Here is a 27,507-nt window from a genome sequence, read left to right as displayed (position 1 = left end):
GATTTCTGAAGGATCATGTGACATTGAAGACTGGAGTAGTGATGCTGAAAATTCAGCGCTGCGTCACAGAAATAAATTATATTTTAAAGTACATTAAAATAGGAAACCAATATTAGAAATTGCAATAAGATTTCACAATATTACTGTTTTTTTCTGTATTTTTGATCGAATAAATACAGCTTTGATGAGCAGAAGAGACTACCTTAATAAACAAAAATCTTACTGATCCCAAACTTTTGAGCGGCAGTGTATATATATCAAACGCGATGATCATACACATCTCGTCAGTAAAGCCAGTTCCGTGATTAGAGGTAAATCTCCATCACCTGCTTTCAAAAGGAGCGGCATTTAATACACAGAGCCGTAGTTCACTGACAAGCTACGCAATATCGCGTTCATTATCGCAGATGAATCGCCTTCGAAGATGAACGCGATATTGCGTAGCTTGTCAGTGAACTACGGCTCTGTGTATTAAATGCCGCTCCATTTGAAAGCAGGTGATGGAGATTTACTACTAATCACAGAACCGGCTTTACTGACGAGATGCGCATGACAATCGCATGCGATATGTTGCCCAGCCCTAAATATATATATATATATATATATATATATATATATATATATATATATATAACAAAAATATCATAGTATATTAAAATAAAACTGCTCAGTACTTATTTTTTTATATCATGTCTTTGAGGATACTACACCTTAAAAAAATAATAATAATAAAAAATAGACATTAAAAAAATTATATACAAAGAATAATGGTGTACAATCAGCCATATTTACTATATTTATAGTATCTGTGGCATGGTCCTAAGAATATGAGAAACTGAAGGCCTTTAGACACGTATTGGGCATATTACTGACTATTACATAGGCAACATTATAACAAAGAACGTCATAAGTGAGCAATTTAATGTTTTACACAGGCAACAACTCACAAATAGCACTTGGATGACATGATTTGATTCCAATACAGTTTGGCATCACCATGTTGCTAAGCTAACAATTAGCTATATATAATACATCCATGTGTTCTTATATTAATATAAATGATTATTAATTTAATACAAGTTGTCATTTTAAAGCAATAAACTGAGGAATAAATGTCTGTTGTGATGTTTAATATCACAATAAAGGTAATTATTTTTATAATTTTTATCTTGAGCACCAGAGTTATAAATATACTATTATAATTTGTGTTCATATTTTGAATTAAATTTTATTTTTATATCTTCTGTTTGCATTTTAATTTGAAAGTTTTAGCATTTAGTCCACCAAAGCAGCTAACTAGAGTCTGAAACAGCCAATAATAGTTTAGCATAGCAGTCATATTCAGTCAGCATGTTTGATTGTAGCCCCCCACCTGCCTGTGGTAACAGCATTAAGACCCCGTTTGAGTGTGAAATCACTCGCTGTAAGAGTTTTTGGCATTTATTATGTTTTATCACACGAGTCTTTCTCTGATATCAATTTACAAGCTTTAGGCACAGCCTAAAAGGAAGCGATATGCCATCAAAACGGGCTGCTAAAAATGAGCTAGCTTCGAAAAACAGTTAATATGTAAAGTTATGGAAGTTATAAAAGTGATAAAAAGGTTATTTGAGCTTTCAATATTTTGCTCCACTTTCGTCTTTTATATCAGAGATTCATCATTTTCAAATTAAGAGACACCTCGTGTGTGAAAAGCACACTGTTAGCGTCTGCCGTCTGACAGTTGAGACGCACATGCTTGAAAGTGATTTAGCGAGCGCTCAGGTGTGGTGATATTTCTCAAATATATAGTTAATATGACTGGATTTTAAAATGAAACAGTACTCTGCTTGTTAAATGTTAGTAGCACTGCTCATTTTTGGCAAGTTAAACTTTTATATCAAAAGAAAATAAGCTTTGTAGATTTGTCGCAGTAGCGTAGGCGTAGCACGATTTCTACAAAAATATGAAGCAGCACAACTTTTTTCCACAGTGATGATAAGAAATGCAACAAATCAGCATATTAGAATGATTTCTGCAGGATCATGTGACACTGAAGACTGGAGTAATGATGCTGAAAATTCAGCTTTGCCTCACAGGAATAAATTGCATTTTTAAATGTATTAAAGTAGAAAACACTTATTTTAAATTGTAATAATATTTCACAATATTACAGTTTTTGCTGTATTTTAAATAAAATAAATGCACTTTTTTCAAACACATGAACAAGTAAAAATAAAATCTGAGACAGCTAGTGAAAATACCTATTTGCATATGTATTATTTAATGCAATATTTCCACAATAAATCATATTATCAGCATAACAATTTGAGGAAAAATGTTTAATTGAAAAAAAAAGAAAAAAAAGAAAACCCCCGGAAATTTGACATTTTAAAATAGCCTATATTACAATAGAAAAAAGTTATTTTAAATTGTAATAAATTTCACAATATTACTATATTTTTGCTGTATTTTTAAACAAATAAATGCAGTTTTTATTCAATTTAAGTAAAATGTTTCATTGACAATTTTCTCTTTTATTAATATTTTAAGAATTCTTAGTAATTTTATCAAAACGTTTAAAATAAAACTTATTTTTAAATGCAAGAACCCCTTGACTAACATTTTAATTGGACCTCAGACCAATACTTAAGTTTAATATTTAGGGCCAAGAGTATAGTAAGAGCAACAATAGTGATGCTTGCCAAAATCAAAGCTTTGCGCTGCCTGTAGCAGACGTGACGGGTCAGGAGGGCCTTTACCTAGCCTGTGAACCCGAGCCAAGTGGCGGCTCTTAAGGTGAGGGGCCGAGGTGCCGGAGAAGTAATTTAATCGCAGGCTCTACCCAATTCCCCGGGCGGGTGAGTTTAAGAAAGGTCACGGCGGGAAAGCGGCCTGAGCCACCCCTTCCCAATTACGAGCGGCACAGCAGAACATCGCTGAGCTGTGCGTGGGGTGACAGTCATTTAGCGGCACCTCATCTGAGGGGAAGGAAGTCGCAGATGGTTGATAAGGGTGTAAAAAATGATTTGCCAGGACCTGTTAGAAACCACTGCACACAGACCAGAGTCCCACATAACCAACCACACCAGACTCTCTATCTATCTATCTATGAAATTTTTGATCTATCCGTCCGTCTATCAATATCTATCTATTTAAGAATTCTTGATCTTTCTATCCATCTGTACGTCTATCTATCTATCTATCTATCTATCTATCTATCTATCTATCTATCTATCTATCTATCTATCTATCTATCCATCTATTACATTTTTTATCTATCCAGTTAGCTGTCTGCCTATCCATCCATCCATCTGTCTGTCTGTCAAATTTTATCTATCCATCTATCTATGAATTTTTTGATCCATCCATCTATCTATTTTTAGATTTTTCTATATATCTACTGTATTTCCTGAAGCTTACAGTATATGCGCTCATTTCCATCGACACACTCGTTTCCTTCCTGTTTAAGCAGTTCACTCTTTCTCCATCTGTCCATCTCAATATACTTTCTTTTTTTCATTTCTCCTGCTCAGTCCATCCCATCTACTCTTCCCTCCCTCATTTCTTCCCCTTCTCTCTCTCCCTCCCTCCTTCCTGCCCCGGGGCCACGTGACGGCCCTGCATGATTATTGGCGCAATCACTCATGTAACAGCCTGCCCAGCTTTCGGTGGGGCCTCCTGTATTTGTCACTGTCACTTCCCCAAGTGCTCCGCCATTGTCTTGGAAATTGTATGTGTAAGGCAAGAGATGCCTGTGACCCACTTCGACAAGGGAGCCGGCGACGTGAGGGCGCTCATCGCCGCGGAGGGGAAGAAAAAGCAAAAAAAAAAACTGAAAGGGAGGGAAAAAAACAGCAGTTTGATGTGTCCTATTATGTGTCCCAGCTAGAGCCATAAATAATTGTGACAAGTTTTTTGTTGCGCGTGAAAGTCCTTGACTCTGCCTCCTGTTCCAGCGCCTCCTCTCTGGCGCTGAGATGCTGCCAAACTCCCCCCACCCGCTCCCAGATGATAGATGGCACGGCGAAGCAAATGACAACGGGATAGATTTTTAGTTTGTGCTTTGGAAGGGATCAGTAATGGTGCTTTGCTGTACAAAGCAATAAATGGGAAGGACGAGTGAGGGAGAGGCAGAACGAGAGGAAGAGGAGATGGAGGGGGGTAAAGATTCATTGCTGCAGTCTGAGAGGGTTGGAAATGATAATCACTGACATGTGAATTACTAAATATGGACTTTTGGGCATTTTAGCAAAGTTTTTGTACCGGACTGGACAGGGAAGGATGAATTGGCAATTTTTCTTTGGCAGGAAACACCCAAGGAAGTGGAGCTGTTGCCTGCCATGCCAGTTTTCCTGTGCAGTTCATTAGAACGCGTTTCTGTCTGAGCCGCGGCTTAGCGGACAGCGCATGTGCTTTAAAGCATTGAGCCATGGGGCTCATGTGGACGATGCATGTTTGAATCTGCAACATTTCCTGGCCTCTCTCTGTACTGTATCTATTTTTTTCAAACAAAACAAAAATATATTTTTATAAACAAATTCTATTTATTTAAATAAAATAAATAAATATATATATATATATATATATATATATATATATACATATACATACAAGCATTAGTATAAAAAATGTATAATAAAATAAAAATATCAATGAGGTCTACAAGACCCGATAAAGGTATTTTTTTTCCATTAAGCTCAATGGCAGATGTTTTTCAGTCTCATCGGAACTGTAAAAACATAATATATAAGAATAAGATAGACCACCTGTGGGACGCTTGGCACTCTTTTTTCCGCTGTCTTTTTTCCCTATCAAATATTTTAGTAATCATCAATATATTATAAATTATATATCATTTGAAAACTTAAAACCTCAAAATTCATCCTGTGAAAACCATTTTGAAATCAGACATTGCATTACCATGGAAATTGTACTTTAAAATCTTTTGGTGGTCTCCTCCCCCGTAGTGGGCGGTGTCAAGTGTCATATTACACAGTGTATTACGGTCTTTTAGAATCAAATCTTTTTATAATCTTGACAAAATACATATTGCCGGAAAGGTCTGACTCTCAGGATTCCATATTTGGTGGTCTTTTTGTGATCGGAGTAATACTGACAGAGAAATTGAGACATTTGTGACAGAAAAATGCATTTAAAAAAATCCAATGGAGTTTGGATGGCACCCGGTGGCTGTTTGTGGTATAACGCCCTAAATAAAATCTCAAAGAAACCTCAATTTTTTTCATATCAACTTCAAATTTGGAACATAACTTATTTAGACATAAGACTTTAATTTTATATCAATTTTAGAGTAAAACCTGTTATGTATTTAGAACAAGAATCATTGGATTACATTAGATGACTCTATTTAAGGATCACAAGTGTAGCCCCCAAAAATGAATTAATTGAAAATGTAAACCTTTACCAATCTTTGCCACCATCCTTCAAACCACTAAATCTTACCCGCTTGTCAGCACAGTTTTAAATAATTTAAAAGATAATACAATTTAGTATGAAGTTTTCTTTAATACATTTTATTTACAGGTCAGAATAAGGGTTTCATTGTTACATAATTACATCTGTTACGCTGAATGACGATAGGACATTATTTCCCCTATATTTTGACATTTAATTTTCTCAAAAGCTATTCGAAACATTAGACACTTTACTTCTATTTAATTTTCTTTTTCTTTTTCAATGTATATAATTAATGTTTTAATACATATTTTATATAATTATAAATATGCAATTTATATTCAATTTTAATATGTATATTTTATTATATTATTATAACAGTTATATTACACACACACACAGTTTATAACTTTATTAAAGGTATACAATGGCTTTTATCTTTCTTTGATAGCAATATATATATATATATATATATATATATATATATATGTGTGTGTATGCATGTATGTGTGTGTGTGTGTGCGTGTGCGTTTAGTTATGGCATCTACCAACAGAGGCTAACTAGGCCATGCTAACTAGCCAAATTTTGAGTTCTTGGTCCATGATATTTCTCAATTCCTTTTACTCAATTGTTTCTTGTCCTCTTTCTCTACTGTAAAAAAAAAAAAAAACATGATCAAGAGAAACTTCAGTGGAAGCATTTGCTCGCATACTGTGTATCAATTCAAAATATGCTTACCTCACCACAGTTATTTGTTCCACAGCACTTGCTCGTCTTTGCTGCCGGTGACATTATGTGGAAAAATCAAAGCGAAGTAAGCTTGCATATTCATCAAGATAATTACAATACACATACATATGCGTTGAACTTTACATAATGAAAATGGACAGGAGTGAAAGCGGCCCCCGCACTCATTACAAATGGATGTGACTTTTACCTGGTTAGCACTCTGGTAATGAAGTGCCATCATCTTGTCCACAGCTGTGTGATGGATACATGGGCCTGGTTAAAATACCCTCCGCAGATCCTCATCGCCAATTAGACGGCTGATAGATGGCATTATCAGTCACGTTAATGAGCACGGACTGACACACGTGCCTGCTGTGGTCACCTGGCCTACGTGCCCCCGGTACCATGCCGCACCACATTTACCAGTTCCCATCCAGCTGGGCACGTTAAACATTGATAGCCCACGAATTTGATCCTGCTTCCATGAGGTCTAGTATAGAACATTCAGATCAACCCAAACTCTGATTTAAAGTCAATTTACTTCCAAAGTATCGCTAGCATCCACTTCCACTAATTCCAAAGCATCACTTGCACTTAAACAGGGTACAAAATAAAAGTAGAAATATTCTATACATATATTATACACGGACACATATATGCAGATATGTTTACAAAATTCCCTTTCAATTTTTTATTTATTTTATTTTTCTGGGGGGGAAAAAAAATCGATGCATTCAATTCAATTTATTTTTCATTCATTGTCATTTCCACCCAAACAAACATTTTTGCCCCAATAAAGTTTTTTTCAAAGTCAGTGAGACAGAGGTGCCAGTGAAGAGCTTGAGGTAAAATAAGACGTGTTGTGTCGAGAAAACGAAAAGAAATCAAGGTAAATATCGCTTATGAACAGAATATTTTTTTATTGTGTATCATTTCCAAGCAAGCTCAAATTAAAGAATATATCCAGAAACCGTGAAAATATTTAGTTATATGTATCTATGAAACTGCCAATGCTAACTTAGCCAGGAAATTAGTCATAGCGTGACAAAGGAGTAGGGCAATTTTAATTAAAATACATATCCAGTATATACATGAAATGGACATAGATGGTATACAAATGAATAACTAGTCAGTGTGAAAATGTGTTTTAAGCTTATTTTCTAAAAATTCTCAGTGCCAAAAGTGATCGCGGTTGAAGAAACTCCGAACTATATTCATACACTATGTTAAGGTAAAACAAAAACGCCATTGTACATTTAATGTGAAACAACTACAATATCACGATAATGTTTTCATGTTCGTGTTTTGATATATATATGTTTTGAATGGTTTACCTGCAGTTCGTTCACAAACAGCACGTGGAGGTTGAACCTGAGGAGCTTGATCATTGCTGGCAAACCATAAGATGCAGCTTCAACTCATTGGATGACAAGTAAATAAATATATACACTTTATTAAGCAATTTTATTGTTCTCTGTGTTCTAAAGTATTCAATCAAAGTTTTTGCCGAGAGAAACAGGAAGTGAACTGAATAATTAAGACAGAATCGCGAACCTTTTGCTAACCGCTTAACCGATTCATCGTTAAAAAAATGATTCATTCGCGAATCGGACTCCCAAACAGCTGACAAGGTACGCGACCTATTTAGCGTAAAGATTTTAGTCTATTGTTATATTTAAACTCAGTTTTACAGAAACATAATATTTAAAAGACGTGTTTGCTGACTTGTACTGGCGCTTAATATTTAAAACACCTGTTTATTGACTTGAACTGGCCAGTAATAATTACAAAAATGTTTTATTTCCGTTTCTGCGTTTTTCTTTTTTACTCTTGTTGCCATATTTATGAGTTATGGTTATGTTATATGACCATTAAAAGCGGTCTTTAGGTGCCTTCGCGCTTATTACAAATGCTAAAATATTATATTTATGCTTTAAATCACAAGTTGTATATTCAATTTTATTGCCTATGTAGTTTTCAACAGCAGATGTTCATTTTCACGACTAGATCAGAATCACGTGATGGAAATATTGCATTTAAATTGATTACTTGAGGGGCTGTTGCCATTTTCCGCTTGAAATCCAGCCTTTAGTGCTATGAACAACACAGGCCGTGACTGTTTCCTGATTGAAAACATTTTTACTTCATAATAGCATCTGTTGGCTTATTAACATGAGTGGATCTCTCAATAAGAACACGTTATGTCTGGTTCTCCAAGGGGTTCACAGAGAAAATAATTTAAACCGTCAAAGACCAAATAAAAGTTCTACAGATGCACACAAACAAAACCACGCACAGACTCTCTTTAGTGACAATGCACAAATGACTTGTTTTTCATTTTTTTATCAACAGTATAGCAGCGATAATCCTCGGAGCACAATGAAATGTGAAATCTCTGTTGTGTTTGTATAACTGGCATTCCTTGTGCAAACCCAGCAACACCCTGAATCTCTCGGTGGACATCCTAATTAAACAAACTCACACGAGCATTACAGCCAAGGTTTGTGATTTATGATATCGCCTCAGATAGTTAAAGCCGACTTCCGTAAAAATCCATCACGTACATCACCGGACATTACCGCCCTAATTAAACACCCAAATGCCTGCAGATATCATAAAATTAGAAAAAAAACACACACACTCTCTTGCCCTTAATAAAGCACCGCATCTGTGATATTACAGAAGAGGACGGTATTGGAGACATAAAAAAAAAAAAATCTCTCCACAAATGTGAGCGTAATTTGTCTATTTTAGGCCAAATGTTTCTCGCGATGTGAAACTGATTAATTATTTGAAATATACTGATTGCAACGAGCTGAGAATGTGGCATTAAAATAATGACTCCTGAGCCTCTTCTGAGTTTGTACATTTAGCATCGCACAACCATTAGGAATAATCTGTCCAATTAAAGGTTGTGTAATTAATTAAGTGCACATTCTGTGAAAAGGCAAGAAGGGAGAATTTATCAAACTGCTGAAATATGACCTATCTTGTCCAAAAGACTAATATGTTTAAACAAAAGATGAAAATTGATGACAACATTATTTGTAACAAAATGCTCACTGTGCAACTATGATGCATTTGTCCTCAGATTGCGCTTCTTAGCATTGTCCTTACAGAATTCGTGATGTATTACCCCAGGCAGCGTGGCAATAACTTTAGATGAAAGGCCTGCCTGTCTGGGGACTGTGTTTTCGTAATGCGTATCCCGCTTGATATCTCGACCGTAACGGCGTGCGCGGGGCTCGCAACCGGCGGTGGCAGCTGCGAAAGCGTGACATATGGCTGTTTTTCAACATAAACATGATCTTTGTAGGTTTATCTGGTGCACGACGCCACAATAATCTCCCACGTCAAGTACTTTGGACAGATTCGCTCAAGATCAAGAGCCATCAAAGGATTTCCGAAGCTTGGCAGGCGCGTCTCCTCTCCGAACGAGGCCCCTGGTGCAAACCTTCCCACCGTTCGCCACAAAACCGCAGCCAAATAACTGTGTGTGGGCTTGGCCGCGGTTATCCGGGCACATGGGTGTGCGGAGGTGTGTGTTGATGGAATTGCGGGCACGGGGCGAGCGTGTGTGGGCGTGTTGGCATGCATGTGCAACATGGTGTTGCGAAGCTCGCTGTGTGCAACTACCCACAGCGTTCATGCATCGTATTGGACAAAGCGAGTCACCTCTATTTACACAGTGCTTATAGAGTGTTTCAAACAGTAATACATGGGAAAATAACAGAATTAATGGTGAAAACTTTTTTTTTTAAATATGAGACAATACTGCCATTATTCAGCTCAAATCAACTCAGTGTTGATTCAGTTTAGATGTTTGTATAAAAGAAAGAAAAAAAAAAAAGAAAAAAAATCCACACTTCAATTAAAAAATGTAAGCCTTACATTTTATCTATAATCAAATTGCCTGTACAAGTCATTTCAACCTAAAACTTCAAAAATTCAACTTCTTGTGTTCTTGTGTTCCTTAAGAAGTTCAAATGGGTTAAAAAATATGTGTTGCATGACATGAATTGTTCACATCATTTCTCAAAGTATTTTTACTGTAGAAAGTCCAGCTTGTATTTAAAACTGTAAAAAAAACAAAAAAAAAACAAAAAACTTATTTTTGAAGTTGCAAATAAAACAAACATTTTGCAAGAAAATACTATTTGTTTCTGCTTCAAAATTTAATGTTTAATTTCAATGTTTCAATGAATTTTTGTCATTAATTGTGAAATTTACAAGCAATGTTTGAGTGAAAATTGTTTCTACATCAGTTTTATTTCAGTGTATTTTAAAGATTCTTCCAACTATCGAATGTAGTAAAAATTGTAAAGTTAATTCATTATTTTATTATTTTTAATTTATTATTATTATTATTATTCATAAATAATTTATGTTTTAGCTCTGTGTAGTGTTTTTGATTATATTTTGTTGTAAAAGTTGCATTTCAAGTCTCCATTATCTTTCAGCAAAATTTCCTCCATTACAGCACATTAATACAATGCTTTGGTTTACAGAAGTAATTCTATATAACATTTTCTGCTCAACAAACTGATACACAAGTTAGACAAATATAAATGCTCGTATTAACTTGAAATGCAAGATAAATGAGCGTGGATCTACAAGTAAAAACATGATTAATTATTTTTTAGTCCTGAAGCTACTTGCCTCAAGTTTTTTTTTTTTTTCTCAACTTTTGATTTTTGACTGTGCATTTTTATTTATTTATTTATTCATTTATACAGGTACAAAACTGTCACTAGGGCAGTACCTTTTCAAAACATACTAATATATACTTTTAATATACTAATATGTGACTTTAAGCTACTAATATGTACCATTTAGGGGTAAATAAAGTACAAAGGTGTACTTTTTAGCTTTTGTACCTTAGGTTACCACCCCAGTGGCAGCTTGTACCTTTTTTTTCCTGACGTGTATCATTCATGAAACAAGTTCAATTCAGCTGTAAGCAGCTCTACAGAAAACAATAGAGTCATTATTCAGCTCACATTAGTCTTACGCCACATAAACAGGCCTGTATACATTTGCACAGCACATTTAATGCATTCGACTTCTTAATGCAGAAGCATTCACCCGCAGTCGTGTGATGCAGCCCTGTTTTGCCGCACTGTCTTTCTGTGCCAGTATCCCATATGGCGGTGATAAGCACCATGGAGATTCTGGCCAGAGACGAATGCCACACCATTCCAACACAGGAACACATGTCGGTCACTGCTCCCAACAGGATGTAGCTCCGAGGACATATTGCGCTAAGCCTTACTGTAAAAAAGCACAGGAACCTCATAAATCAAGAGAACAATCCTGACGCACCACCCACACATCTCACATTAAACAGACATTCCATTGTTCCAGCGCACATTTTTGACTGTTGACATATCCTCGTTCCGTACTGCATTGAACAATAAACTTGCATTATTAGTCTGTGGCGCGGTGCGAACGCAGGGAAAACGCTGGCATCCTTTTGCAGGGTATTTTTGAGAAAGCATAATATTTACACCCAGGCATCATGCTAAAATGAAGAGCAAAACAGACAGACTGAACGGCTCATATATCAAGTGAAACCTTGAGGGTCAGCCGTCATGGGACGTTGCGTAATTTTCTTGGATGTTGAGGGGAATGTAAAAGTGGCTCATTTTTTTGGCTAAAGAGTTTGTGTCGTTTTGCAAGGCAAATGTGGAGTTTGATAGATTTTACTTTGACTGATGGACAGTTTAAAACATGATATATTAGCATGTGTGAGGAATGAATGTAATCAGCATATTAAAGGAATAATCAGCCAAAAATTTAAATTATGTCATTATTGCTCATCCTCCTGTTGTTCCAAACCCATATTTTTTGGGTGAACTATCCATTTAAGAGGGATATTTCACTCAAAAATGAACATTCTGTCATCATTTGTCGTTCCAATCTTCTAATGAACATAAAAAATATATTTGAAGAATGTTGGTAACCAAAGAATTGCGTTTACCATTGACTTTCATTATATTACTTGTCCATACAATGAAAGTCAATGGTTACCAAAACTGCTTGGTTATTGACATGACTTCTTTTATGTTCCACAGAAGAAAAGAAATTCATACATGTTTGGAATGACATGAGGGTGAATAAATGATGACAGAATTTCCATTTTTGGCTGGATTATACCTTTAAAATATGAATTTTCCCCATTAAAGGGATAGTTCCCTCAAAAATGTTCCTCACCCTCAAGTTGTTCCAAATCTGTTTGAGTTTCTTTCTTCTGTTGAATGCAAAAGAAGATATTTTGAAGAATGTTGGTAACCAAACTCTTGCTGGTAGCCATTGACTTCCATAGTATGAAAAAAAACAAAAACACAATGGAAGTCAATGGCTACCGTCAATTGTTTGGTTACCAACATTCTTCAAAATATTAAAATTAAATATAATAGAAGAAAGACATTCATACAGGTTTGAAATGACTTGAGGGTGAGTAGATGACTACAGGAATTTCATTTTTGGGTAATTTATCCCTTTAAGCAATATGTTTGCGCACCATAAGCCAGACGTTCATCAAAAATCAGGAAATAACAACAAACATCAACCTCGCCATCAGTTTCTTCACCGACGTTGAGTGGATGTGCTAGTTAACGCTGGTTAACAAGCACAGAATCAGATGTGTGGGCCAACCTGTTGTCATAATCTGTCAAAACGTGTCATGCCTTGTCACAGCTTGACATGAGCTGAATGATAGGGCACATCAAGGGAAGAGTTACTGCATTTAGAAAAGCTCCTGTCTGCCCTGAAATAACCACACCTGTAGACGTGCTGCTGCAACCCACCTACATTCAGCTGCCAAACTCTGAGGTAGTTGCAGTTACATATGAAGGAAAAATGGTCCACGCAGACCTTTGTTTCCACTTGAATTGGACGATGAGGCTTTTTAGAGATAGATGAGCAGAAGTCCATTGATCTCCCCAAACAGAAATGGGAACTGGAACATAACTTGACCCATGACCTTATTATTCTGGCAGTACTTTTGAAGAACAACACTTAAAATAAAATAAATAAATAAATAAAATATTTTATTTTTTTGTATTATGTTTGAAGAAAAACAATATTTTTGTTTTATTATTGTGGTACTTTTGAAGAAAACTAATTAGTTTTTGTAGTTCTTTTGAAGAAAAACAATAATATTGTATTTATTTTTTACTTGTTTGATTCTTGTAGTGCTTTTAACAAAAAACTGTATTTTATTTTATTTTATTTTATCTTATTTGATACGTGTTGTGCTTTTAAATAAAATCCATAATATTTTATTTTATTTTATTCTTGTATTTCTTTTAAAGAAAAATATTTTATTTTATTTTTGTAGTACATTTCAAGAAAAACAATAATATTTTATTTTATTTTATTTTTTATCTTATTTATCTTGTTTGATTCATGTAGTGCTTTTAAATAAAACCCATATTTTATTTTATTTTATTTTATTTTATTTTATTTTATTTTATTTTATTTTATTTTATTTTATTTTATTTTATTTTATTTTATTTTATTTTATTTTATTTTATTTTATTTTATTTTATTTTATTTTATTTTATTTTATTTTATTTTATTTTATTTTTCTGTGTGTTCAATAACACTTTTTAGGAAAATCACCCTACAAATGTCTAACTTATAACTGACTCAACATATTAAACTGAGATAGGAGAAAGTGTTTTAACATCAAAAAGACACTTTTTCACTCAAATGAGCATTTCCAGCTCTAACCCCAAAAGTGCCATCAGGAAGACCGGCATGACGGCTTCCTGTCCGGAGAGAGAGGAAAAAGTGGTCGCAGAGAGGGAGTTAGTGAAAGAAATAGAGATGAGAGAAAGAAAGAAAGAGGAAGAAAGACACTGAAAGAAAGAGCGGCTGTGGCTGACGAGTGAAATGCAGAGAGAGGGAGGCATAAATCCTGTGTCCTATATAAAAAGAAATACTATCCATGTCAAGGAAAGGTGGGATGCCCTAAAATGAATGATAACAGACTCATTAAAAATAACGGCCGCCTAAATGATAAATGACCTGCCTCCCGAGAAGAGCAGCGCAAGGCGGCCTCTACAAATTAAGACCGCAGTGCTGTTAAAGGTGTTATTTTCCCAGTACTTCCAGCACCAAAATATCAAGCAGCCACACCATTATTTGCTCTTTATTACTGCCCAGCTACGGGACCTTTGGAGATTTAAGGCGAGCCTGTACATTATCAGCCTCTGTTATTTTGTTAATTATCCTGATTTGTGATTTATGACATGGTACGGCTTAATTAAAAAGTGAAATTGCGCCAAATTGTAGAGATTTTATAGGGACTGGGGCCGGAGCAAGCATTTGCAAGTAATGCATTTATTTAAAGGAGCATTCAGTGCATTGTAGGAGGGAATCATCGGAGATTAAGATTCACTATGCTATGTATCATAGGTGAAAGTAAAAAAGTATATAGAAAGAAGAACATTCAAGTCAGTGTTATTTTGGTATGATTGAGATTGGATTATATTTTTGATAATATTTTGAATAATCTGAATTTTATTTCCATTTTTATTTAAAGTTTTAGTAATTTTGTTTGTGATTTGGTCATTTTTAGTATATAGTTTTTATCAATTTTTATTTCAGTTTTAGTTTGAGTTATTTTAGAATTTAGCCTCTGCAACTAGCTGAAATATTATTATTTTTTTAAATATTTAATTAAGGTTTGAAGGATGTGAAGAGACTTTCAACCAGAATAACAAAACATGTTTCTGAAGACAATCACCTATGGCACCTTTAAGTGGTCGAAATGTATTTATATATTCTGTGGAAGGCATAGGACCATGAAATGTTCATCCAATCAAAACGCTCCCTACCTGCCTGTCAACATATGTATTTGCATACCTCTGTGCACCTGGTTCGCGCAGACAGGATACGTCATCAGCGCGTTCACGTACGCTATTGCAGACATTGCGAGAATGGCAGGCAAGCATCAACAACCCGATCCTCCTTCCTGGTATTGTAGTACTTTTACTAACTGTGCTGTAAAGTTTTCTCACCGGTGAATGACGCCGGTGTTTTGTAGTAATGTTGCATCTGGTCATCGGGTCTGTGAGCGTATATGCGTTCAGGGGGCGTGGCTTTGGATGGCGATTTGCAGGGAGGGTGGGACGTTAGCTTTCAGTGCTATCAGGCTAAAGTTAGCATTTTCCAAGATCTCCTACTGCACCTTTAACATTTATTTTATTTCAAATAACGGAAAAAAATGTAACAGTTTTAATTTTTGTTTCAGTTTTAGGGTACGTTTACATGACAACATTGTACTAAAAACTCAAAAAGTTTTTCTTTTGTGTTTTTGAAAAGTTTCGCGTACAACATTCCAACTCACGGATCCACTAAAAAGACTAAAAATGCTGTATTATGCATGCCAGGTCAGCTGGCAATGTCAATTTGTAAAGAAACACTAAACACCTGCAGACATACCTATAGACTGAACACGTAATGCATGTGCATAACGTCAACGTTTACGCAGTTTTTGTTTATTGTAGTTTACACTGATGATGATGGTATTGTTTAAAAAAAAATTGCACTTTAAAACGTTTTTAAAAGTTTGATTTTTCAGGCCCCCAAAACGTCGTTATTGTGTAAATGAACAGTCAAAACGCATAAAAAGTTTTGCTTTTTTTGTTGAAAATGACATGTTGACAATCCAAAAAAAGACTAAAACATAAAAGTAGTTCATATGAATTGTGTATGATTTTCCGAGTGTTCTGAAGTCATATGATAGCTTTGTGTGAGGAAACGACCAACATGTGCTTGGTATGTCAAACCTGGCATGCTGAGTAAATGGGATTTGGAAGAGGGGAGTATTTTTAGTGAGTAACATCTTATATTTTGGATTTGTCTCATTCTAAACTATGGTACAGCTTCAAAACACTACAAATATACACATTTCTACACATTCATTACACACATAAAAATAAAGGTTCTTTATTGGCATCGATGGTTCCATGATTCCAGAATATTTTAACATCTATGGAACCTTTTTATTCCACAAAAAGTTCTTTATAATGGAAAAAGGTTCTTTAGATTATCAAAACGTTCTTTAGACTGTTCACTGCAAGTTTCTTTTGGGAATCCAAAATGGTTCTTCTATGGCATCACATTGAAAACACCCTTTTGCAACCCTTTTGAATGTTCTTCAAAATGTTTCCTGATAATCAAAGATGATTTAGACAAATATACAGATCACATTAAATGTTTATTCTTCAAAATACATTTCTGCTTTTAAAACTTCTCATACCCCCGACATCTAACTTCCACTGAAAGTGCATTACTGTGAACTTGTTTTCTGTCCGTTTATATAAACTGAGGGATGAGTCGAAATGATTTGCTTGTGTAATCGACAGCATACCACAGACACAGTGATAATGTAGAGCTTAAGTTGTATTTAACATAAAATGATCCTTTATAAATCTGCTGGTTTTTCAAGATTCCTCTCTTGCCGTTTCTAGAACACTATAACCGTAAACATGTCCCCGAAAAATCCCATAATTCATTAGTGATGATTTGATCGCTCATGTAAGTAATTAAGTTAATACTTGATGATGACTGCGACACACCCACAATCAGAAGAAGAGCATCTCAAATCCACCCGTTCACGTCAAATTGGTGTTTCATAAAGGAAAATGAGTCACGGTGTCTGATTCTCACAATTGCTTTTGAATTTACAAAATTACAAATTAATTCACCTTTGATTTCATGTCACGTCAAGATCTTAAATGCACAAAATAATTTACTTATTTTCTAAAATATCCTTAAAAATATAGTAAAAATATCCTTAAAACAAGAAATATTTTACTTTTCCATGCAAAATTTGATAAGATGATAAAGAAATCATATTCCATGTGCATAAATATCCAATCTAAAAATCTATTTTCTAAAACAAATTGTATGAAATATACCTTATATCTTACCATAATAAGTTAAAGTTTGAAGCATAAATGTTTTAAGTTTTGAAAGGGCAACTTCCAATTTCCACTTCCATTTGTTTGTCTCTTTATTAAAAACAGAAATTAAATACATTATTAAATTTAAATAGTGTGTTTGTGTGTGTATATTCTAAATATAGACATAAAATATAATTTATAAAATGCAATTTTAACTGATATAAAGCTGATACAACTGATAAAGATATAAAGATAGAAATTATATTCCGTGTATATAAATATCTAATCACCTTATGTGATATATAATTATTTTTTTCGTACCTACTAAGTTTTAAACATACATCTTGACAGAATTGAATATGATTTAAATGCACAATTTGCAAGAATATAATGTAATATATATTATTATATATTCTCAAATAAAATAAAATAAAACAAAAACAAAGCAAAATTAAATTAAATTAAATAATTTAAAAGAAGTAAAAAATAAAAAATCTTGTTTTAAGGAATTTTTAGTGGAAACCAAAGCATATATATATACTTTCTGACAATATATATATATATATATATATATATATATATATATATATTTCTTGCAGTGATACCATTCTACCATGATGCACAGATGTGTGTTTGGATGTTTAGATGTTCAAAGCAAGGCCATTATTCTGTGGTTCACTGTAAAAGTGCATCTGCCGAATGTCTCGCTTTTTTGTGCAGCGAAAGATCAGTTGTCTGTCGTTTGCCCTCCATGCAACTGCAGTGCAGACATGCTAGTGCTGGATTCAGAGTCCTGGACTGATAGATGTCAAAGACATGAGAGACACTGTACTGTATGTCAGAAAGAGCAGTGTGTCTGTCTTTATTCTGTAGACGGTGGCATTCCTTTGCTGTGAGAACACTGTCTGGCAGACGGTCCAGCGTTAAAGCATTCAAAGACCTGTGAAGACAAGAGTTATGGAGCCACAGAGCAATGCGTTTAGCTCTCAGATTCAGATGCTTTAAGCTGTTAGATAAACCATAACAATGAAATGCACCATAGCAGTTTTGAAAATAATAAAGCGTAAGGTTTTACTTAATCCCATTAAATTGAAACAGGTGTTATGAGGCCATTTCAGCCTTGAGATTCATGTTAAGTGGTGCTTTAGCATTAGTGGTGTAAGTACATTTATGATGCTTTTCTGTGAAGAAATAATGCATGCTAATCTCATAAGAAGTTCAAACAACAAAAGAAAACAATACAGGGTTGAAACGACAATCGGGTGAGTCACTGGTGCCAAAATTGTCATTTTAGGTTCAACTGTTCTTTGAGTTGTCAGAAAGTGCTGACATCATTAGAAAGGTTTGTCAGTCGCATGCCACTGATAATCTGTTAGTCTGCCTAAATATCCAGCTGTTTAAGATGAAAATGGCCTGTTCTGTCCGAGCTTAGTCATGCACAGTCAAAGCCTTCACTGATTCTGGAGACGTAGGATGAAATGGCCCACAATCTTACCTGCCATTGTTTTTTAAAAGAGCAACAATACGGCTTTTATTTAAAAGAAAGAAAGAAAATAATAATTTATAAAAGAAATGATTCATTTTTAAATTTAATTCAAAAAAATCTATTCTGTATCTTTCTTCATTTAAAATGCATAAAGAACACACGCACATATTCTTTTTTAATCTAAATGAATATATAAAATAAAATTGATAAAATTACAATGAATCATTAATATAATTTAAATATATAATTTCTGATTCATAAAAATATTATTATTTGAAAATATGTACTTTCTTTTAAAAGTACTGAATGTAATTTGATGCTGTTTTCAACGGACTTAATTTTTTACAAGATAATTAGTCTTTATATATAATATAATATATCAACTATATTTCACAATTTATTTAAAATATTTTTATATCTACATTTAAAGAATTATAATAAATAAAAAATATGTAAAACATTTTAAGTGTCACAAAAGCAAAACTATATATACTTTGCACTTGATTGTCTCTTTAGTTCTAAAAATATTATTAATTTTATATTAATTTTATAAAATATTATTAATGTATATTTTAGATATATATTATTAATTTTATATACACACATAAAATATTAACTATACTTCATTATTTAAAAATATAGTTTTTAAAACATGTTTTTTTAATGAATTATATAATATGGCAAATATTATTTTCAAGCATATATTGTCTTCTCAAGTCAGTTTGTATCATGTTTGTTCAGTGATTTACTTGTCTAACACAGTAATGTACAGTAATATCTTTGAATTATCTCCATATCTCAGCAAATATTGATGTAATTAATATCACCATATCATGAAATTAATGTTTTTTTTTTGTTTTTGTTTTTCATTAACCAATAACCCTACTACTTTTTCTGTTTTTAGGTTTGCAGTTTTGTCCCAGCGCTCGAGAATCACAGCTTTATTAGGTCTACTTTTACAGTCTTCCCAGCTAACAAATCCCCAAGAAGCAGACATTGAGCTGAAGCTTGAGAGAGCAGGTAGGTCTAGTGTGTCCTTCAAACCTTACTTTGTTGTCCCTGCCTGCAGAAATGAGAGGAATCGCCCAAAGTAGGTCAGTCCTCGATCTCCTGGGTCAAACACGCCTTCCTATCTGCACAGCACGCGCTCGACATGATAGCGTCAGCTGTGACAGCGTTCTGCTGCTGCGGTCTGGAGCCTCGGGGTCCGGCGGTCGAGGGTTCGAGATCCGCTGTTGGTCATCAGAGGGATAAGAAGGCCGGTTCGTGACCTGTCATAGCCACAGGCGAGTGAAAATAGCTCAAAGCCTTTGCTTGGGATTCTGGGATTGAGATGCACGGGTGAAGTCGCGTTTGCGAATTATTCTCAAAGATGTTGAGGCCCCTGCAAATTTCCCAGAATAAAGCTGTCATCGAATCCTTGTCACCGCTGTCACATGACCAGAGTCTGCAGATGCTTAGTCAATTAATTGGCTGGTAAATTAATTTTCTGTGCACGCCATATGTTTAAAGTTGTCATTTAAAGGGAACATATCATGGAAAACAAGTGTTGATAATGATTTCACATGCAAACTGTTAGCAAATCATAACTGAAGTTATTAAATCTTAAAGGTAAAGTTGCAGAAACTGATGCTCCATCATGGCAAAATTTCACTGGAAAGACAAATATGTACTTGCATTTGCGTTCGCATGTGAATAGTGTTTCTTAGGAACACGTGTCAGAAAAAGGGTGGAAAATTGTGATCTAAAAATAAAGTATGACAGTTTAAAAGAAAACAAAGCCTTTATTTAGGACGATTGTGATTGTGACAAAACAATTGTGACAATTTATATATATTGTGAAGTACATCTAAAAGTACATTGGTCATGTTATTAATTGCATTCATTTTCTTTATGCACAATTCAAGAGAAGAAATGATAATATATATATATATATATATATATATATATATATATATATATGTGTGTGTGTGTGTGTGTGTTTATATATATATATATATCATTCAAATAATTGAGAATTGTCACAGATTTGCATTTTGACAATAAACATAGTTTATAATTTATATATTAAGTCAAAAGGAAATTATATATATATATATATATATATATATATATATATATATATATATTTTTTTTTTTTCATTGTACAAAATATGAGAATTGTCACGGTTTTACATTGTGATGGTTAACATGCAGTTTTTAAATTTTTTAAATTATTTTGTGAAGCAGTTGGAAATACTATTTATTATATTTACTAATATTATTTATTATAATTCTATAAATTTCTATATAAAATATATATTTTTAAATTGTGAAGTACAGTTATAGTACAATAGTACAATATATATATATATATATATATATATATATATATATATATATTAAGATGATTAACACACACCTTAGAATTTATACAATTATTTGTAAAAAAGTTTTTAAAATAATTTGTGAAGTAGGTGAAAATACTTTATGGCAGTACATATACACAGTATACTAGACTATATTAAACTATATTAGTACCACATGTAAATCAAAATGGGAATATGTGTTTATATATATTTATGTATATATTTTTTTCTTTTTTTCTTTTGATTCTGAGGTGAAATATGACACCAGCATTTCTTTGTGAGATTCACCCCTACATGCTGTATACCTACATCCTCATTGCCATCAAAAGGTCAGCGTCACTCACAAACTTCTCTTTTGACACCCTTAAACAGTTGGTAAAGCGCCTGTGGCCAGGAGATGTCCGCTTTAGATGAAACTGTAGCCCGGACTTGCATAACAAACCTTCCCTCTCGCTCTTCAGCATCAGAACACAATGAGCTCCTCTGACATGAGAAGTGGAGCTTTTTTCAGGTTAGACCTAGTTCCCATCAGCAGCGCTCTCTCTGCTCAGGAACGTACCACAAAGACAGCCTCATGGGAAGTGTGAGCTGGTAAATTTTGCATAAGTCTGACACACACACACACACGTACACGTGTTTTAAATAAGAGGCCGTCTGTCATGGAGTTTTCCAGGTGGACGTGCACTCTTTCTGTCCATCCTAAACGCAGCTGATAAGTCACCTTGCATCTCATCTCTGTTAGTCGACTGTGGCATCTTCACTGCATCCGGCCCGCTGGAAACACGTTTCTGACAGAATTAATTGAGGAACACTGATCCCTCAGTGGCTTCTCTTTGCAAATCATTGGGTAGATATGCGTCCCATGTTTGTGTGCCATCAGTTTATGGGATTCTTGCGGGATGCAGGTAGCATATGTGAGCAGTCACACCAGCTCTCCTATAGAGCCACAGGGCACCAATAAAAGCAGCCTATCAGAGACTATCAGCCTTCGTGTCATTCTGATTTACGAGTCTGCTTTGTGGCAAAAGAGGCTTCTTGTTTTGCTGACGGGTGGATTTCATACAGTGCTCTTGTTTTTTTTGTTTTTTTTTCTTGCAGGTTTGCTAGTCTTCCTGAGCAACGTTTAGTAACGCTTTTTCATGTGATCAGTAACTTAAACTCCGCGAAATCTATCTCGACTTAAAGAATGAAATGAAAATTTGCTGTTTATCAAAGCACATTATTAAAAATGAGGTTTTCATAATCTTTTATCAAAATGTAACCGATTTTTCCATCTCTCTTATGATGGCATAACTAATACAGTGTTTATGTCCTGTCACATGATCATATTTGCAGGAAAAAATGCAACCAAAATGTCATAACTATCAGTGAGAAACTCTGTGTTTTAAACACTGAGCAAAAAGTAAAGAATGCTTTTACTTGAATACTTGTGGTAGGATGCTTACGTTTTGACGTCACCACCAGGAAATAACCTGATTTTTAAATAAATCTGGTAAATGCAGTTTACTTGCAGTGCCAGGCTACCGATTTGCATGTAAACCGGTAAAACAGGATATTTCAATAAACAGATTTTTGGCAGTTGTCAGACTTTTGATGTGAATTTTAATGTGCTCATATTTGGTTGCATGGAAATGTAGCTATTGATAAAGCACCAATTGCACATACTTTGCTTTTCAATTTGTTGCACTAGTTCTAAATCTAAATCTTCCTGGAAAGTGAAAACGAGAGAAAGAAATACTAAATTGTCCAAAACATCCATTGACTGAAACTGCATGCACATTGCTTCATATTTACTATATCCGAAACACACAACCATCAAAAATAATATAAATGGCAAATTTTTATTTTTTTTGCAATCCAATCAAATCCCAAAGGCCCAGTCTTGCATCATTATACAATAAATGTTTTGTTGCATGCATAAATACAGCATATTACGAAGTGCAATTTGGCATTGCGTTAAAAAGCCCTACTTAATACGGAACTGTAAAAAGCATTCAACTGCTGAAATACAAACAGCACCTCATTGTATTGTTCCCATTTTATTTGATTTGCAAGCTTACACGGCACACCTGGATCTGACATGGACATGCTAAATTGCACATTTTAAAATCTTTATTAACCTGAATGTGCGTTTTCAGCATCACTGCAGCATCTCAGGTACAAGAAATATCATCAAGCTTCACGTCCTCCCTAAATTACCATTCTAGCACAACAGTTAGATATTAGGTGGAATGGAGGTACACAAAACGAATGCAAGGGAATATATAATTGAGGTTTTATAGGCTTAATTTCAGGACTTGTACTGCTTGATTATATGTATCCGAGCTCTGATACGACTTCATTGAAATTTACAACAAGTAATCTTCTACCATATGGACTCACCAAATGGAGATCACAGACTGGCAAAAGCAATCAGCTTTTTAATTAACAGAATTAACAGTGCGATGTTAAACTATAATGACAGCAATAAAAACACTTGATGGAACAATGGCAGCCGACAGAAGCTCATTCATAACTGTTATTTTCATTTCAGGGGGAGAGTGACAATGGATCGGAGCAGACGCTTTGCCCGCAACACTCACCCGTGAGTCGCGAGCTCATTTTGACATTGTACACGAGACTGTAGAACTAGGATCAGGGAACGCTGGGTTGTTCAAGCTGGCGCCGCTTGGCTTTGCTGCTCCTTCTGAATGTACAAACACGCTTTTGAAGCGCCGTGACTGATTACAGCTTGCGGATTATTAGAAATGTTCAAATGTTCAGTTTCATTTCTTGAAGATGTTAAGAATGGAGAAAATGAATATTTGGGACCAAAGACGTAATTCCTCAGGCCACTTGAGATCAGTCATTTATGAGGGAATGATTGAGTTTATTTTAATGGTAATTTGATAGTCAAATTTATTTTAAATTTGCTGAGCTTTTCACAGTACATACTGTTTCAAATCAGCTTTACTGAAAATAATCCATTAAATCTTAAAGATCTTTTTGTGTAGTTTTTTTAATCATTTTTTTTTTTTTTTTTTTACATTTATATTTATATAATTTTATTTACAGAGAAAATACCATTTTTTGTTTATTTGTTTAGGGGAAAACTCACAGTTTTAAGCAATTCATTCATTCATTCATTCATTCAGTTAGTTTTCAGGAATCAAGTTTTATTGGATAGGGAATCTCCCTATATATTAAAATTAAGTGTATTTTTATTTACATAGTTTTTTTTTTTTTTCCCAATGGAAAACACACAGATTGAAGGCTTCCATTATTTATTTATTTGTTTGTTTGTTGTTCTTTCTTTTGTTTATTTATGCAGTTACATAGTTTAAAATATATAATTTTACTTAAAAAAAAACAATTTTAGTTTGTTTATTCAAGGAAAAACTCACAGTTCTAAGCATTTATTTATTTATGCATTTATTTATTTATTCATTAATTCACTCACTCATTTGTATTTTTTTAATCGTTGTTTATTTGTTCATTTATTCATGTAATTATTTAATCATTCATGTATTTGTTTGTTTATTTATTCACGTATTCATTCATGTATTTTATTTGTCCATTTATTCATGTATTTAATCATTTGTTAATTAATTAATTAATTCATTCATTCATTCATGTAATTATTTAATCATTCATTCATTCATTCATGTATTTTATTTAATCTTTTGTTTATTTGATAATTTATTAATGTATCTATTCATTCATTCAGTTAGTTTAAAGAATAGTTTTATTAGCTAGGGAATATTCCCATTTTTAAGCTTTTATTTATTTATTATTATTATTGTTGTTGTAGAGGTTATGGAATTTTACATACAAAAGTAATTTTCTTAGTCTTTAGACATGAGAAAACTAACTAGGGAATGGGGAATCTCTCTATTATAAGGTTTTATTGTTCCTCACAGGTTTGAAAAGCATCAGCACAGCTCATTGATCAAGGTCACATGATTCCTCTTTACACCGTTAGTGTCATTGATCAATTAAGACGACACACTCTGATTGGCCGTCAGCAGGCATTGGAAGCTGACAGCAGTACATTGACCCTACAGCATATTACAGCCTTTTTCTCACTCGCTGTCACGCACACACACACACACACTCACTCGTATGCACACAAAGGGTGATAAACCACGGTCGCTGACCGCCACAGTGCACAAAAAAGTCAAATTATGAGAAATAATGAAAAGGCATCAATATGAATTCAGCGGAGACTCGTTTCATTCTGTTTTAGACAGCGCTTTTCAGCCTGTAATTTTCTGTAAATGTTAACATGGTCAGTGCTACCTATTGATTCTATTATTTTTGACCTTGCATTAGTGTCGGCTAATCTCGCATGCCATAAAATTTCATTTTGTTGTGAAAAATACTCTTAGGCCCTCAGGGTGAGTTAGACACAGGCCGCGGCACTCTTGGGATTCATAAGTGCACACGCGGGTAAACAAACCATACAGCTAATGCTTCTTACACCACTGAGCAGCACTGCAGGTTACATTTCCACCTAAACCCTTTATTCTCCTCTCTTCAAAGTGACTTGATGTGTCGTGTGGTTGTGGAGTCTCGTTCAAAGATAAATGCATGCTTCCTCCAAAGAGATATTGTTTTTCCCTCCCTTTCTAGTGCAAAAGGTGCGAGAGCAGTTATTAAAGAGTCGGATGTGATGCATATCTGGTTTAGCTTGCCCTCTCACGCTCTGAGGTCATGTGCATGAGGGCGGCACATTTTGCCTATTGCTTTCAAAGGGTAAATAAAGGTTTTTTTTTGTGCTTGTTGGAAACAGCTTACATTGCAGGAGTCACGCTGGAAGGCCAAATATATGTTCAGAATATAATAAAAGCGGGGGTTGATACCTTTTATGTGGCCTGCATTTATCTTTATGAGACGTTTTGGCAAATAAAGTTTTGTAAAGTTTACGATATACAGTAAACACCTGGTAAAAGTGCTTTTTCAAAGTATTTAATTCTAATTCCAATAACAATATCAAACATTAGAATTTTTTAAATAACCAATATTTCTTTTTGCATGACATTTTTTCTTTTGTAGGCTGTCAAAAAAAAAATGCAATTGTAAATTATATTAAATAATTCTGTAATTCTACTTCATCTCACTATATAATGATGTACTGTCAATATGACAAATCTTTATTTTGACATGCTGGATTTAAGTACAAATGTAGAATATGTTTCATTTTTTTCATGCTTGAACTAACCTGCAGGATGCAGAAAATACAAAATCTTCACTGCTCAAAGAGGGATATGATATTATATCACAAATTAAGTGAACCTAATTTTAAATATTTTCACTACTTTGTTTTCAGATGCTGCTATTTTTGTCATGTTCCCACAGGCTATGTATTTCTGACAAGAAAAACCTAAGGTAATTGTATTTAATTTTTTTTTACATTTTTAAATATATTTAATTTTAATTTTTTTTTTAGGAATGTTTTTTTTTTTTTTTTTTAACAAATTTGCTAGTATTTTCTTCAGTAGCACTTCCTATCCTATTAATCTCATGCAGTATCCCTTTAAAATGCATTTCTTTAATGACATCCTCCTACAGGAAGTGACATCATTTTGGAGGGAAGCAAGAACACAAGCATCAGTAAGTGGGTAAAGGCTAGAAGGGATACGTATGGCGCTACTGGGCATGCGCACATTAATACAGCATAATTTTTGTCACACTGTACAACATTAATTACTATTTTTTCATTCTTGAAAGGGGTAGGTGTAGGCGTTCATAAAACACAATCTAATAGGTAAAAAAATAATTTCATTCTGAGATGTTTTGTCGTGTTAGCTGGTTTGTTTTAACTAAACTATCTCATTCTGTCTGATTATTGAAATGTACAAATAAAGAATTTAGCTCTAGATTTTCATCCTGTCGTGTCAAAATGAGTTTGAAGTGTCTAGGCTGGAACAGAGCACATTTCTCAAAGTGTAGCATACCATTTTTATAGAAATACTGCCTCATATTATAACACAAGCATATTAATTTTTGAAACAAAAATAAACAGTTTGAAAGAACCCAACTATGTTTCAGCATAATCTGTGAAAATAAAATTGCAGTAGCACTGATTTGGATGTCTAGCACAATTGTGTAGGGCAGCCACACTGTGATCACTGCGCATTTTGCATAATACCAAATTTACTGGCTTTACAGAGCTGTGTTGAAGCTTTTAGGACTTTATGAAGCTCAGCTGTCTATCAGTGAGAGCAATGACTCATAAACATCAAATTTCAAACATGCAAATCCCACGACACGCATGATTTTTACATGAGCACTACAAAATCATTTATTTAAATCCTGTAGTGTTCTGATCACAGAAAAATGACAGACATCATTCATAAATGTCTAGAAATGCCAGAAAGACACAATATGGGATTAGATACAGTATTTGTTCAAATACATTTTTATTTAATTTTTCCTTAACCAGGTTGACCTCTTGAGTCAGCAGTGGTATGAAGCGGGTGGATTTGAGCTATAAGTCACAACAGTTTCTACGCAGGTCGACCCGGAAGTGGAGCAGAATGTCCAGGAATTAAATGTTATGTCCACAGGTTGTTTTTCTTTTACAGATCCTCCATTTTTATCTTTTACAGGTTGTCCATTGTTTTGTTTGCCCTGCATTATATTTCC

General features: G+C 34.0%; 3 long non-coding RNA genes across 5 annotated transcripts; 2 read left to right on the top strand and 1 right to left on the bottom strand.

Annotated features, from left to right (window-relative positions):
- Nucleotides 1-5,921: 5,921 nt before the first annotated feature.
- LOC131531518 (uncharacterized) lies at nt 5,922-6,471 on the bottom strand. Its single transcript, XR_009268708.1, has 3 exons — nt 6,336-6,471; nt 6,137-6,177; nt 5,922-6,049 (listed from the first exon to the last, which is right to left on the bottom strand). It is a non-coding gene; the product is annotated as an uncharacterized LOC131531518 (long non-coding RNA).
- Nucleotides 6,357-20,438, top strand: LOC131531515 (uncharacterized). Of its 3 annotated transcripts, none has more exons than XR_009268705.1 (5): nt 6,357-7,016; nt 7,302-7,358; nt 7,468-7,559; nt 19,437-19,480; nt 19,602-20,438. It is a non-coding gene; the product is annotated as an uncharacterized LOC131531515 (long non-coding RNA). The 3 variants fall into 3 exon arrangements; XR_009268706.1 differs by having other exon boundaries at nt 6,361-7,016; nt 19,437-19,552; nt 19,674-20,438; XR_009268704.1 differs by having other exon boundaries at nt 6,362-7,016; nt 19,437-20,438.
- Nucleotides 20,439-21,063: 625 nt separating this feature from the next.
- LOC131531517 (uncharacterized) lies at nt 21,064-26,533 on the top strand. Its single transcript, XR_009268707.1, has 4 exons — nt 21,064-21,209; nt 23,414-23,464; nt 26,189-26,247; nt 26,431-26,533. It is a non-coding gene; the product is annotated as an uncharacterized LOC131531517 (long non-coding RNA).
- The last annotated feature ends 974 nt before the right edge of the window (nt 26,534-27,507 follow it).

This window comes from Onychostoma macrolepis, chromosome 23, assembly GCF_012432095.1.
Source record: "Onychostoma macrolepis isolate SWU-2019 chromosome 23, ASM1243209v1, whole genome shotgun sequence".
In the NCBI taxonomy this organism is placed as follows: domain Eukaryota; kingdom Metazoa; phylum Chordata; class Actinopteri; order Cypriniformes; family Cyprinidae; genus Onychostoma; species Onychostoma macrolepis.
Note: the sequence above shows the minus strand (reverse complement) of the source record. Positions and strands in the feature narration are given on the sequence as shown.